Consider the following 12,391-nt stretch of genomic DNA (forward strand, 5'->3'; position numbering starts at 1 on the left):
TTTGTATTCTGGCTATTCTCTTTTTAGAATAACCAGTACTTTGACAGATACCACTTGTTCATCCCTTGTACCATTTTGTTCTTGGCCGGGTAGGGTGGCCAGGTGTCCTGTTTTACTGAGGATGGTCCTGTATTTGAAAAGCTGCCAGAGAGCAGTCCTTTATTTGAAGGGATCCTCTATTTAAAGGACGGTCCGGTCCAAGACTTTTTTTAAGATCAAGAACCCTAAGAAGGGAGTTGTTGAAGTTGCCCATGAACAACAGATTGAGCAGCCACACAAGTCACCTGGTCACAGCCTTTCTCACTATGGTGAGGTGTATTGTATTTCTATTTAAATTTAAGAAATACAATACAAATTTATGTATTGTATTTCTATTTAAATTACAGCCATCACTTCTAAATCTGCATCTATACATATCAGTTAGTATGTCCATATTTCACGCAAAACTGTGTCCTCTTTTGTCCACTTTTTTGGGTGTTGCATTTCCTCTTTGGGGGCAGTGCGTAAGTGGCCACTTGATGGTCAGGCCAGGAAAGGCTAACTGTGGAAGAGATGATCTGGTGGTTTCCCAAAAACTCTTCCACAGGCTCAGGCTCTGCCTTGATAGGCCTTGACCATATGAAGTTAGCTTCAGCCCTCAGTCAGGGCTGATCAAAAGAACCCACCATGGAAGGAATGCTGGTCATCGCATCTTGTAAATCCAGACAAGCAGTTGAGATAATGGTGGAATGGTTGGACAGCTACTGGGCTATGTATTTAGTAATGACTCAAGCTGGGTGAGTTTTCTGCCCCTCATCTTGGATTAACCTGGAAATGACACAAGTTCTTCCCACGCTGGGAAGAACTTGGATTGTTTTTCTGAGCCAAGCTGAGGCTCAGCAAAAAATAACTCTGTCAGTCTCACCACCATCTCCAGTTACAGTAGCCTTCAGGAGAACTACATCTCCCATGAGCCCCTAGGCTTTTCGCCCTGGTGCACTGCTACTCAGTGCCAGGACAAGAAAGGAGGAGAAAAGGTACAAACCTCCCGTCTCCCTGCATGCCATTCTTGCTGCTTTAGGAATGTAGGAAGCTGCCTTATAGCGTCAAACCTTTGGTTTGTCTCATTCAGAATCACTGATACTATTAGCGGCTCTTCAAGGTTTCAGATAAGGGAGGACTGGTGGAGACTAGGTGAGTGAATCTGGGAATTCTTCTCTGGCTCAGATTTTGGTCCAGGCCAGAGAAGAAAATGGAGATTCTTAAAGCTCACCTTTCCTTTGAGGCAGGCTTTTACTGGCCCCCAAGGGCAATCTTGGCCCATCAGGAGTTCACCTGAAGCTCTATTAATCCCAAGTACGAACAGCAAACTCATTCTCCAAGTACAGATACTTATGTAGCTAAAATGGTACCATCCATCCAAAGAAAGGGAGGTATCAGCTGGCTTTGGGAATCCCCGGGGTTTGCAGAAGTGCAGCAGCAATGAAAACCGGGGGGGGGGGTCCCCAAAACAGTTCAAAGAGGTCTAAGTATGCTCAGTCAGCACAGAATGCTAAATGACTGAGGGGGAGGATAGAAAACTGGGAAGCGGGCAAAGGGGGGATGGAATGGCGTATCCAGAATGGGAGCATGGCTGGAAGGCTGGCACCCTGAAAAGGAGCACTCTATACTGCAATGATTTGTTGCAGGACCCACTCTTTACACTGATATCCCACCTTTTTTCTGTGATGGAGCTGAAGGTGGTGTACATGAGGTTCTCGAACAGTTTCCTATACAGTTTCCTATTCCTTTTCTCTTACAGGAAGGCGGCTGCCTGATGTGCCTTTCAACCCTGCCTTGTTGCTTTTGATATATTGATTAGGGATGGCGGAGAATTCCGCCACGGATCTCGGTGAGGCCGAATGCCAGCGCATTCGGCCCCCCGAAACCCATGGCGGAACAAAGCCCCCCACCCCCCACCCCACAAAAGGCGCATGAAACGGAGCACTCACCTGCTGCCGTTCGCGCTGCTCTGCGAATGGCGGCCACATCTGCGGCCGCCATTCACTTCACCATTTTAGCTGTGATAGGCTACGTACATACTTACGTAGCCTATCACAGCTAACGCAAGGATGCCATTTGTGTCCCTGTGGAGGCGGTGATATTTACGTAGCCTATCACGGCAAAAAAAAAGGGGGGGGAACACAAATGGTGGCAGCTACAGCAGCCGCCATTTGCGTTCCCTTTTTCGCCGTGATAGGCTACGTAAATATTTATGTAGCCTATCACAGCTAAAAAAGGGAACGCAAATGGCGGCTGCTGTAGCCACCGCCATTTGCGTTCCCCTATTTTTTTTTTGCGTGATAGGCTACGTAAATATTTATGTAGCCTATCACGGCAAAAAAAGGGACGCAAATGGCGGCGGCTACAGCGGCCGCCATTTGTGTCCCTGCGCAGCCCAGCAGCGGCCGGATGTCGCTGCAGGCTACCCCGGCTGGTGGCTCCGCAGAGTCACCGTGGAGCGGAGCCGGCCGGCGAGGATTTCGGGGGGAGGGATGGAGCGCCTCCCCCCCCACCGCGGATGTACGAAATGAAACAGGTAAGTCGTTTCGGACATCCCTAATATTGATGGTTCATGTGGATGCTGTGACACATCATCACTGGTGTAGTGGTGCAGAAGTGCAGGCAGTTATCATGACAGTCCCCATCGCCACACCTCCAAGGAGAGTCTGAAAAAGCAGGCAGCTCTGTTGACCCATATCAATAAACCATTTTCATCTTCACCAGGTCTTTGGTAGAGTTAATGGGTCTTAATAGCCCATTCAAGACCAAGCCACCCTAAAATACTTTGCATTACAACAGGGAACAATTACTGTTGCTGGGAAATTTCATTTCCCCCCAGCTACTGTGAGGATTGCAGTTAAGCTCAGAGGGAACAGACAAAACTGAGGAAAGGGTGGCAGATGGCATCAGCATCTCTGCTTAGAAATAAGTGTTGGCACTGAGTTCCTGGGAGCCCTGGCTCCATTACACCACTACACATCATAGTCTGTAGCTCTACCCAGAATCAGCCCTGCCTGAGGAACAAACACCTTGAAATGAGGAGATCTCTGAGAGAATGGCTTGTTACGGGACACCATACTAAAGTGAGACACAGAGGTGTTTATTCACTTATTTAGAATATTTGTACCCCATCTTTCAATTTAAACAAAATATATTCATGAGCTGCATTCGATCAAACACACAATATAAAACAGTATCAAAACTTTGCTGAATCTCAATACAAAATCTATAAAGCAGCAGATCAACAGCGTAAAACAACACTAAAAAAAAAAAAGAACCTGTAAAATCACAGAGCAGTAGGGATGTTGGAGAATTCCGCCACGGATTCCAGGGAGGCCGAATTCCAGTGAATTCAGCCCCCTGGAATCCATGGCAGAACGAAGCAAGCCCCCCTGCCACCCCGCAAAATGCGCCCGGAACAGAGCCCACTTGGTGTCGGCCGTCCGGTGGCGCAGATGCGGCCGCCATTCGCCTTCCCTTGAATGGCCGTGATAGGCTACATAAGTATTTACGTAGCCTATCACGGCTAACACAGGGACGCCATTTGCGTCCCTGCAGAGGCCATGATAGGCTCCGTAAATACTTACATAGCCTATCATGGCAAAAGGCAGGAACGCAAATAGCCTATCACAGCAAAAGACTGGGACAAAAATGGCGTAGCAGCCATGGCGGAGCCAGCCAGGGAGGATTTCAGGGGGAGGGACGGAGTGCCTCCCCCCCCACCGCGGATGCCACTTACAAAACAGGTAAGTGGTTTCATCCCTACAGAGCAGTAAAACTCAGTAGCAGCAGGAAAGAAAGAAAGAAAGAAAGAAAGAAAGAAAGAAAGAAAGAGACCATCAACCATTCAAAGTATGGGCAAATGAAATTGTTTTACCTTAGCAACTGAATCTCAGTTGGTGCCAAGTGAATTTCCCTGATCAGATATATACTGCCTCCAGAATCAGAGGCACTGACTGGGTTCATACATGATAACCCACACTCAATGGCTGAGTCTGGGTTGAGTCGGGATTGTCTTTGAACCAGGGTTGTTTGTTGCTGAAACTTGGGTTGTTGTGTTGTCTGAACCCAGCCATGCTGACAAACCATGAAGACAACCCATTGTTGTTGTTGGGTTTTGAACAGTGGGTTCTTTGTGGTTAACAAACCACGGTTTGCTAGCACGGCTGGGTTCAGACAACACAACAACCCATGGTTCAACAACCAATAATCCACATTCAACCCATACTCAATCTTTGAGTGTGGGTTATTGTGTTGTGTGACCCAGGCACTATGTCATTTGGTACCACCCGCTGGGGAGTAGCAATGGGAGGGCGCTATTCCCTGCTCACTGAAACTCAGTTATCCTTCAAAAGTGTGCCCTACTCCAAATTTTGCAGTGGGGTTATCCAATCAAACATGCATATAAAAATGTGTATATTAGTGAAAAGTGTACACCAAAAATGTGTATATTGGAAAAAATAATGTTCAAAATGGATTTTATTCAGAAAATTGATTGCAAAGATATGTGTACATTACACAGAATTATGTATAAATATGTATGCATTTGAAGAAATGCACACAAAAATGCATACAGATTTTCATGCAATTAAAAAAAAAATCTCAAATTTCGAAATGAACCACACTTAAGATTGGAACAATTCTTTAAGTTTGGGACAAAGCAAACTTTAGTTTGAAGAGTTGAGAAAGGGAGAGAAACCAACACTGACAGATTTGTCGATCCCTTCTGTGGGGCGCAGGCTCCACTCCCAGCCACCGCAGGTTCATTAGAGCCCGCGGGCAGATGCGGCGGACTCCTGCAGGCATACAATGCTGCTGTCCCCCATGAACATTCACTGAACACAACTGAACAACTGGAAAGGGCTAACGCTTCAGGCAGAACAAGAAGGGGAGGTGAAAACCCAGGGTCAGGTCAACACTCACGAGAGACCCCTTAAAATCTGGGCTCCAATCACTGCTATCTCTGGCAGGCCCACTTGTGGGTCATAGGTTTGCATTTATACAAGTAGACCTGATTTAGGGGTGGGGGTGGAGAGGGAAGAATGAGATACAGGAATTGGGTCGCTTTCATTCTGCTGGAAAAGAAGGAAACGTTTGCAGAGATATGAAGTGGCAACCGAATCAAATGCGAGAGATTTTTTTTCTCCTAGCGCAATAGAAGAAGGGAGCTGGGAGGAGAGGGAGTTGCTTTAATGCAACCCATATGTTTGCAGTGTTGAATCAAGTTAACAAATCCCAGATGCCCTTTATCTGCTCCAGTTTTCTCTGCAGGGAAAAAACACATCCCAGGGTTGCCTTCCACGGAGCTAAGTTTATATAGAGCGTACGCCTCTCCTTGCCCTCGCAGGTTGTTCTTCCAGTCGGCCTCACATGGGGGTTCCATTCCTGCTCAGACCTTTTCAGGTTAGTTCACCGTCTGCTTCTGGGAGGTCGTGGCTGACCTGAGTCTGATTCACACACTAGGCCTGTCCAGTCATTTCTGCCTCCGTACGTATAGTGAGTGTGTAGCAGGGGAAATGCCTGCTGGCTCCACCCCCTGACTTCACTGCCCTCGCCAACCCCAGTCTCCAACATCCACCCTTTTGTGCAACCGTCACACACTGCGGGTGCCAGAAGGTGGGCCATTAGAAGTGAGGCCAGTGGGTGCTGCCCTCCAAGCACTGGCATGCTATAGATGTGGAGGGGAAGATGACTGAACAACAAATGTACTTCCTGCCCACCAGCTATACCCCTGCAGTGTCCTCCTTACCGAGGGCAGTCCTCTATTTGAAGGCAAAGATCCAAAGAACCATAGAACCGTTGCCCATCACCTGTTAGCAACTGAGCACCAAGCCAAACAGACAGCCGCACAAATCACCTGGTCGCAGTCTTCCGCGCTATGGTGAGATGTAGTATATCCCGATTTAAATCATCATCCTAATTTCCAAATGTGCATATATAAATTAGCACATGCACATTTTATGCAGATGGCCATCCTCTTTTGTCCTCCATTTTTGGTGATGCTTTTCCTCCGTGGGGGCGATTCATACGAAGCCACCCCCATTGCCAGCTCTTGAAATAAAAACATTATGGCACCTGGACCCCAGAATGGATTTGGCGGTGGAGCCAAAGGGTGAAACCTAGAGATTCTGATGACTTTGGGGGCAGGGCTGTGTTTTGATGAGTCTAGGACTGGAGACCAGCACCAAAAGCTGTCTGTTACCTCAGCTGTAGAGAAAAGAAAAATGAGAAAAGAGTGAAGCGGGATGGGAGAGACAGCCTTGCCTCTTTCCTTTGCCGGCAGCAGGCCTCAGAGCAGAAAAGCCTTGTCCTTTTTTTCTTCAGGTCAGTTAGCGGCCTTTGCTGGTTGGCATCCCAGGGGACCTTGTCACTGCTCTATATCACGCAGCCTGTCATTGACACTAAATAAATGATAAATTGAAGCCCAGTCCTTTCCCAGGGTATTAGAGCCAGTGTGGTGTAGTGGCAAGAGTTTTGGGCTGGGAATCAGGAGATCCAGGTTCTAGTCCCCACTTGGGCACGGAAGCTCACGGGGTGGCTTTGGGCCAGTCACAGGCTCTCAGCCCAACCTACCTCACAGGGTTGTTGTTGTGAGGATAAAATGGAGAGGAGGAGGAGGATAACGTAAGCTGCCTTGGGTTCCTTGCAAGAGGAAAAAAGACGGGATATAAATGCAGTAAATAAATAAATACAATTACAGAAAGGGTGAGATTAGGGTTGGCACATGAGGCAGCCACCTTGAGAAGCTAAGCATTTATTTATTTATTTATTTATTTATTTATTGCATTTATACCCCGCCTTTCTCCCTCTCGCAAGGAACTCAAGGCGGCTTACATTATCCTCCTCCTCACCATTGTATCCTCACAACAACAACCCTGTGAGGTAGGTTGGGCTGAGAGTCCCTAAGCAGGTTTGGGTCTGGTCAGTGTTTGGAGGGGAGACTACCTGGGAACCACATGTAGTCACCTTGAGTTCCATGATGGAAGAAAGGTGGGATATAAATGTAATAAAATAAATTAAAAACAACAACAACAACAACAAAATGAGTTGGGGCCGGGGAGAGGCCTGCCCTGGCTGGCACAGACCCAGCATAGAAATCTGGAAGATCATGAAGGTCATATATTGCTTGGCCAGGACACTGCCTGGTGGAATTGGCTGAGTCCTTGAGAGAAGTTGGCAGAATCTGAACAACACCAAGCAAACCATCCATTCTGGTACACACATTTATGTACTCTTATGTATCCGGGCGAGGGGCGGTACTGCGGGTTAGTTTCTGGGTGAGTTTTGGGTGAGGCAGGGGCAGTGGGGGATCTTATTATGGCAAATGTCTGTGGCCCACAAACAGGTAAGAGCACAGCTCGCTTTTGTTCAGCACTGGCTATCTTATTTGCTTCCAGACAGAACGAAGGCCGTTCTGCATAAGAATCCCAGGAAGCAGGTTGACTAACCTCAAACTCTTCGATATGTCCAAGAGCAGCCATTTTGATTTTAATTCTCTTTAAATAAAACAAACACAGGAGATGCTCACGTTCTTAAGTGGGTCTAGCTGACTGCTTACCAGTTGGCGGTGTAAATGGGTTCACGGTCCTCACTGCCTCTATAGCTCTCAGGATCCCATCCTTGTAGCCACAAAATGTTGTGCAGGTAGAAGGAATGACTGCAGAATCAAGCACAACTGCTCTTTCATTCAGCACACACAGAACTGACCACTTAGCAGAATCTCCACCCACTGTTGCTACTCCCAGCTCTACAGGAGCTGCCAAGGTTCAAAACAATAACTAAGCTATAGCAACCCACCCACCCCTCCAGATACATAAGATCATGCAAAAATAGATCCAGCTCCAAGTACACCCAAAATCAAGCACACATATGCCTACACCTATCGCCTGACACGCCAGGAATGTATGTACACACAGAGAAATGCATGCATGCAGGATTGGACTTGATGGTCTTATAGGTCCCTTCCGACCCTGCTATTCTATGATTCTATGATTACACACACATTTTCTGTCCCTCTCACACAGGCAGGGCTGGTACTGCTGTGCGCCACTTTACTACTGTCTGCCAAGCACCAGCAAACAAGAATGGGCTTGCTTGGGGCGTGGCTGGAACTGGCAGTCAGCGCTTTGAGGTAAAATATGCTAGCATTTTTGGTATCTTGGCCCTGCCCTATTTGCATCTGGCCCCGCCCACCACTGGAATGCAGCCCCCGAGAGATTCTCTGAAATTCGGCCCTCAGGCTGAAAGAGCTTTAACATGCTGGCCCTAAGGACTAGAGCAGGCCGGACTTGCAAACAAATACACAAATATTGTTACCGATATTTGCTGCCTCAATTGATGTGAATGGCTCTAGTGCTGTGATTTTAGCTGACAAGGTTCATGGGTGATCAGGAATGTAACGAATGCAGGGGCTTCAGCCATCACTAAGGGCATAAATCAGGAGTAGGCAACCTGGTGCTCTCCAGATGTTTTAGACCACAACTCCCATCAGCCCCAGCCAGCATAGCCAATGGGTTATGGAAATTGTGATCCAAAACATCTGGAGGGCACCTGGTTGCGTAGCCATGCTTTAAATTCTCTTTCTCTGCCTTTGGAATGTGACACCACAGAAGAGGCAGAACTCCCAGAAGCAGTAGCAGTTTGGGCAGAGGCAGGGAGAGCTGAAAATAATGGTGAGTTGGCTGAGACGATGAAGCACCTTGGAGGATAGTTACTCTCGTTGAGAACTTGATAATAGCAGTTACACTGCTTGTTTCAGGAGTCTGCTCCCAATCTGCTCACCTTGCATATTTGTCACATGCACACAAATATTACAAAGACACCATAAGACTTCAATGCTCTCTAATCCTAACCCAGTAGTGCTGCCCCTGGACTCATCAATGATCAGAAAAGTAGGAAGAACTTAACAATATAATTTTAAAAGAAACAAACAAATAAACCTGATGAAGAGTGAAAAAATCATATTGTCTTATGAGACATCATACGAGGGCTGTAAATGCAGAAGGGATTATATCAGAATGAAGGGTGCTCCAGATTTCGTTCGGTCTGCATTTGTAAGTGAGCCAACCTGATTAGTACATTCCAGACTAATATGTGGATCAGAATACAGCTACCCTTTGATTTTGCATTGTCTCCAAAGTTGTGAGACAATTCCCTGCTTAAAAAAGATACTCGGATGCATGTAAAATGCATATTTAGATTAAAATATACAAAACGCATAGTTTAGGATAAAATGTGTACAAAAATGCATATTTTGTGGGGGAAATACATTCAAAGGTAATGCAAATGTTTGTGTGCTTTAAAAACAACCATAACTGATGTGGAAACAGGACAGAATGGACACATGCAAAACTGATACAGACCAGAAAGAGACTGATCTATCCATTCATAATCACAATTGGCCCTCATATCTTCTAAGAGTCACTTAGAAAGCTGCAGGACAAAGCTGTCTGAGCTACATACTTTGTGGGGAGTAAGTGGTTGAATAATTCTGATTCATTCATGTCATAACTGAGACTTGGCTGAAGCATGCCAGGAAATGTTGACCCATCTCAAAATCCCATACTGGGATGTCAGGGTATCAAAAGCGAACCAAATCTGTGTCCACCAAGTGTGTCCACACAAGAATATGTTATTGTGAAGAACAAAAGACTTAAGACATTGGAGCTTTCCAATTTAGGAAAGGAGGGGAAATCGTGAGTAAAGGAAAACATGCTAGTGTTGTATAAAATTACTAAGAAAAACAGAGTATACACATTCTTGGCTGCTACTGGAAATTCAAATGTGTGAAGGGGAACGATACGAAACTTCACCCATGTTGAGACTTGTCTTGCCCTGTGCTAGAAAGTGTGATATAGTAAACTTCACCTTTCACTGAGACAATGTACATGAAACACATTGAACACACACTAGGCTTGTCCCTGCTCTCTCCCTCATGCAATGATAATCCATGCAGGGGAGGAGGAGAAGAACGCCCAAATAGAGGTAGTGTGTATCGTATTCTGAAATGTACTACATTTCAGCTTTCTACCTGATGTGTAAGTGCCATAACCATTTTGATACCCTGTCATCCAGTCTTAAGCATATAGTTATACCTATGTAAATATAGAGATACAGATATGTAATAAATGGCATGGACAAAGTGAAGAGAATGAAATGGTTCTCTCTCACCAAAGACTGGAATCATCCAATGAAATGGACAAGGGGTAGGTTCATGATCCTCAAAAGGAAGCATTTCGTATCACAATGCATAATTAATTGATGGAATTCATCACCACATGATGTCATGATTGGCACTAGCTTAGATGGCTTTTTAGAAAAAGTTTAGATCCACCTGGCATGCTCCAGATGTGTTGGACTACAATTCCTATCATCTCCAGCCAGTATGGCTGGAGATTATTTAGACATTGGAAAGGGTATCTACCAAGAGCTATTAGCCATAATAGCTAAAATCATGAAACCTCCGTGTTCAGGGGGAGTGTTCTACTGGGCACAAATGACAGGTGAGGCTGGGCATACTTCCTTGAGTCCCCCGTAGCTATATGTTCTGCAGACTTTTTAAGTGTGATGCCCTTTGTTGCACTGAGAGCACATTCCTACAGTTTACTCAGAAGTAAGTCCCACTGTGTTCAATGGACCTTACTCCCTAGTGTGTTTAAGATTGCAGCCTTAGATTGTAATCCTATACACACCTACCTGAGAGTAAATGCCAACAAACTGAATGGGACTTACTTCTGAGTAGATATCCATAGTATTACACTATTAGCCTTTGAAAGGTTTAGAAGTTTGAATCCAGACTAAGTTGGTTGCACTTAGGTCCTATTGGAATCAATGGAACAAGTTAGCCATGACCAAACTTGTCCCATTGATTTCAATGGAAAAAAAGTGCAATTTACTCAAGCTGAGATCGTATACACATTTACATGGGAGCAAGACCCATTGAACTCTGTTGGATTTACACCTGAGTAGCCATGCATAGGAAGGATTGTGCTCTTAGCCTGGATCCAAGTCATCGTTTGAACTCAGCCTAGAGATGTACAGATTTTGTTAAATCCATTTCATCTGAGTTTCATGAATTGTCAGGCATCTTTTGTTCCATCATCCGCTCATTGATGGAATTGGATTTTTAAACACTATCTAGTGAATTAGCACTAAGTGAACCTGTTCTGCAGGTTCACAGAATCTGCATGACTCAGAAAAATTCGGTTCACTGTAGAATTTGCAGGCTGGATTCGTGGAAATCCGAACTCATTTGAATCTATGAAGAGATTTTCCAAAGTTGCACTGGTCCTTTCCAAAGCCAAAGAAATCCACAAAAAAAGCCAAAAAGGTTCCCCTTCCCCCATTTTCCTCCATGAAACATCAATCAAAAACAGGCTTCCAATGGGCTTTGTGGGAGGAAACAGGTGGAAGTCAATTGCTACAGGGCCATTGAGAAGATGCACATCAAAAGGTGTGTTCATGGTGAGGCCTGGGAACAGTGGTAATATCAAGGCAGGACTTTGGGGCAGATGCACAGGGTGCAGGAGGGGCCCCAGGGGCACTGCCTTACCAAATTTTGAAGTAAGTGAAGTAATACCTCCCGCCCCCCATCCCTATAAGACCATTATGCACAGAGTATAAAATTACCTAACTGCACCACTGGAGACCCCTGCCACAAAGACAGTCACCACTGCAGTTACTTATTTTGCGTGTTCTCTCTCTCTCTCTCTCTCTCTCTCCCCCCCTCTCTCTAGCCTTTTCCTAAAGAAATGATGACTCCTCTCTTTCTCTTTCTTTCTTTCTTTCTTTCTTTCCCAGTGTATTCTTTTCTCTCCCCCCCCTTTTTTTTCCGGCAAACCCAACACATTCCTGAACCCAAACTGCTAACTCCAAGTGATGAGGTGGCGTTTCTCCCCCCTCCCTTTGCCCAGCCTTGTCCCCCCCCACCTTCTCTCTCTCTCTCTCTCTCTCTCTCTCTATATATATATATATATATATATATGATGACATTCTTTTCTTTTTGGTCATGCTGCAAAAATTAAAGACACATCTTCACTCTGGAAAGCATCCAGACTTTTTTGAGTTTCCAAAAAAGCAGTCATGATAGAGAGGGGAGGAGGGGGGAGGTGTCTCCTGCAACGTGTCTGGGGTGCATCGAAACAGTCTTGAGAGCCCGCCAGATATTTTGAGTCTCCGTTGCTGAAGGGGAAAAAATAATTGAGTTGCTTTGGTGGAGTTCTCTGTGCATTTAATTGCAGCCTATTAAAACACACACAGAGAGTCAGAGTGCCTGCATGAAAGCTCACAGCTCCACTCTTCTGACGTGTCGCTTTTACTTTAGAAGAAGACACGTGGATTTTAAAAAGAACCTGTAGAAATGGGAGATCTG

Source organism: Heloderma suspectum, chromosome 6, assembly GCF_057233095.1.
Source record: "Heloderma suspectum isolate Gila_16-S chromosome 6, 16-S_ref, whole genome shotgun sequence".
NCBI lineage: Eukaryota > Metazoa > Chordata > Lepidosauria > Squamata > Helodermatidae > Heloderma > Heloderma suspectum.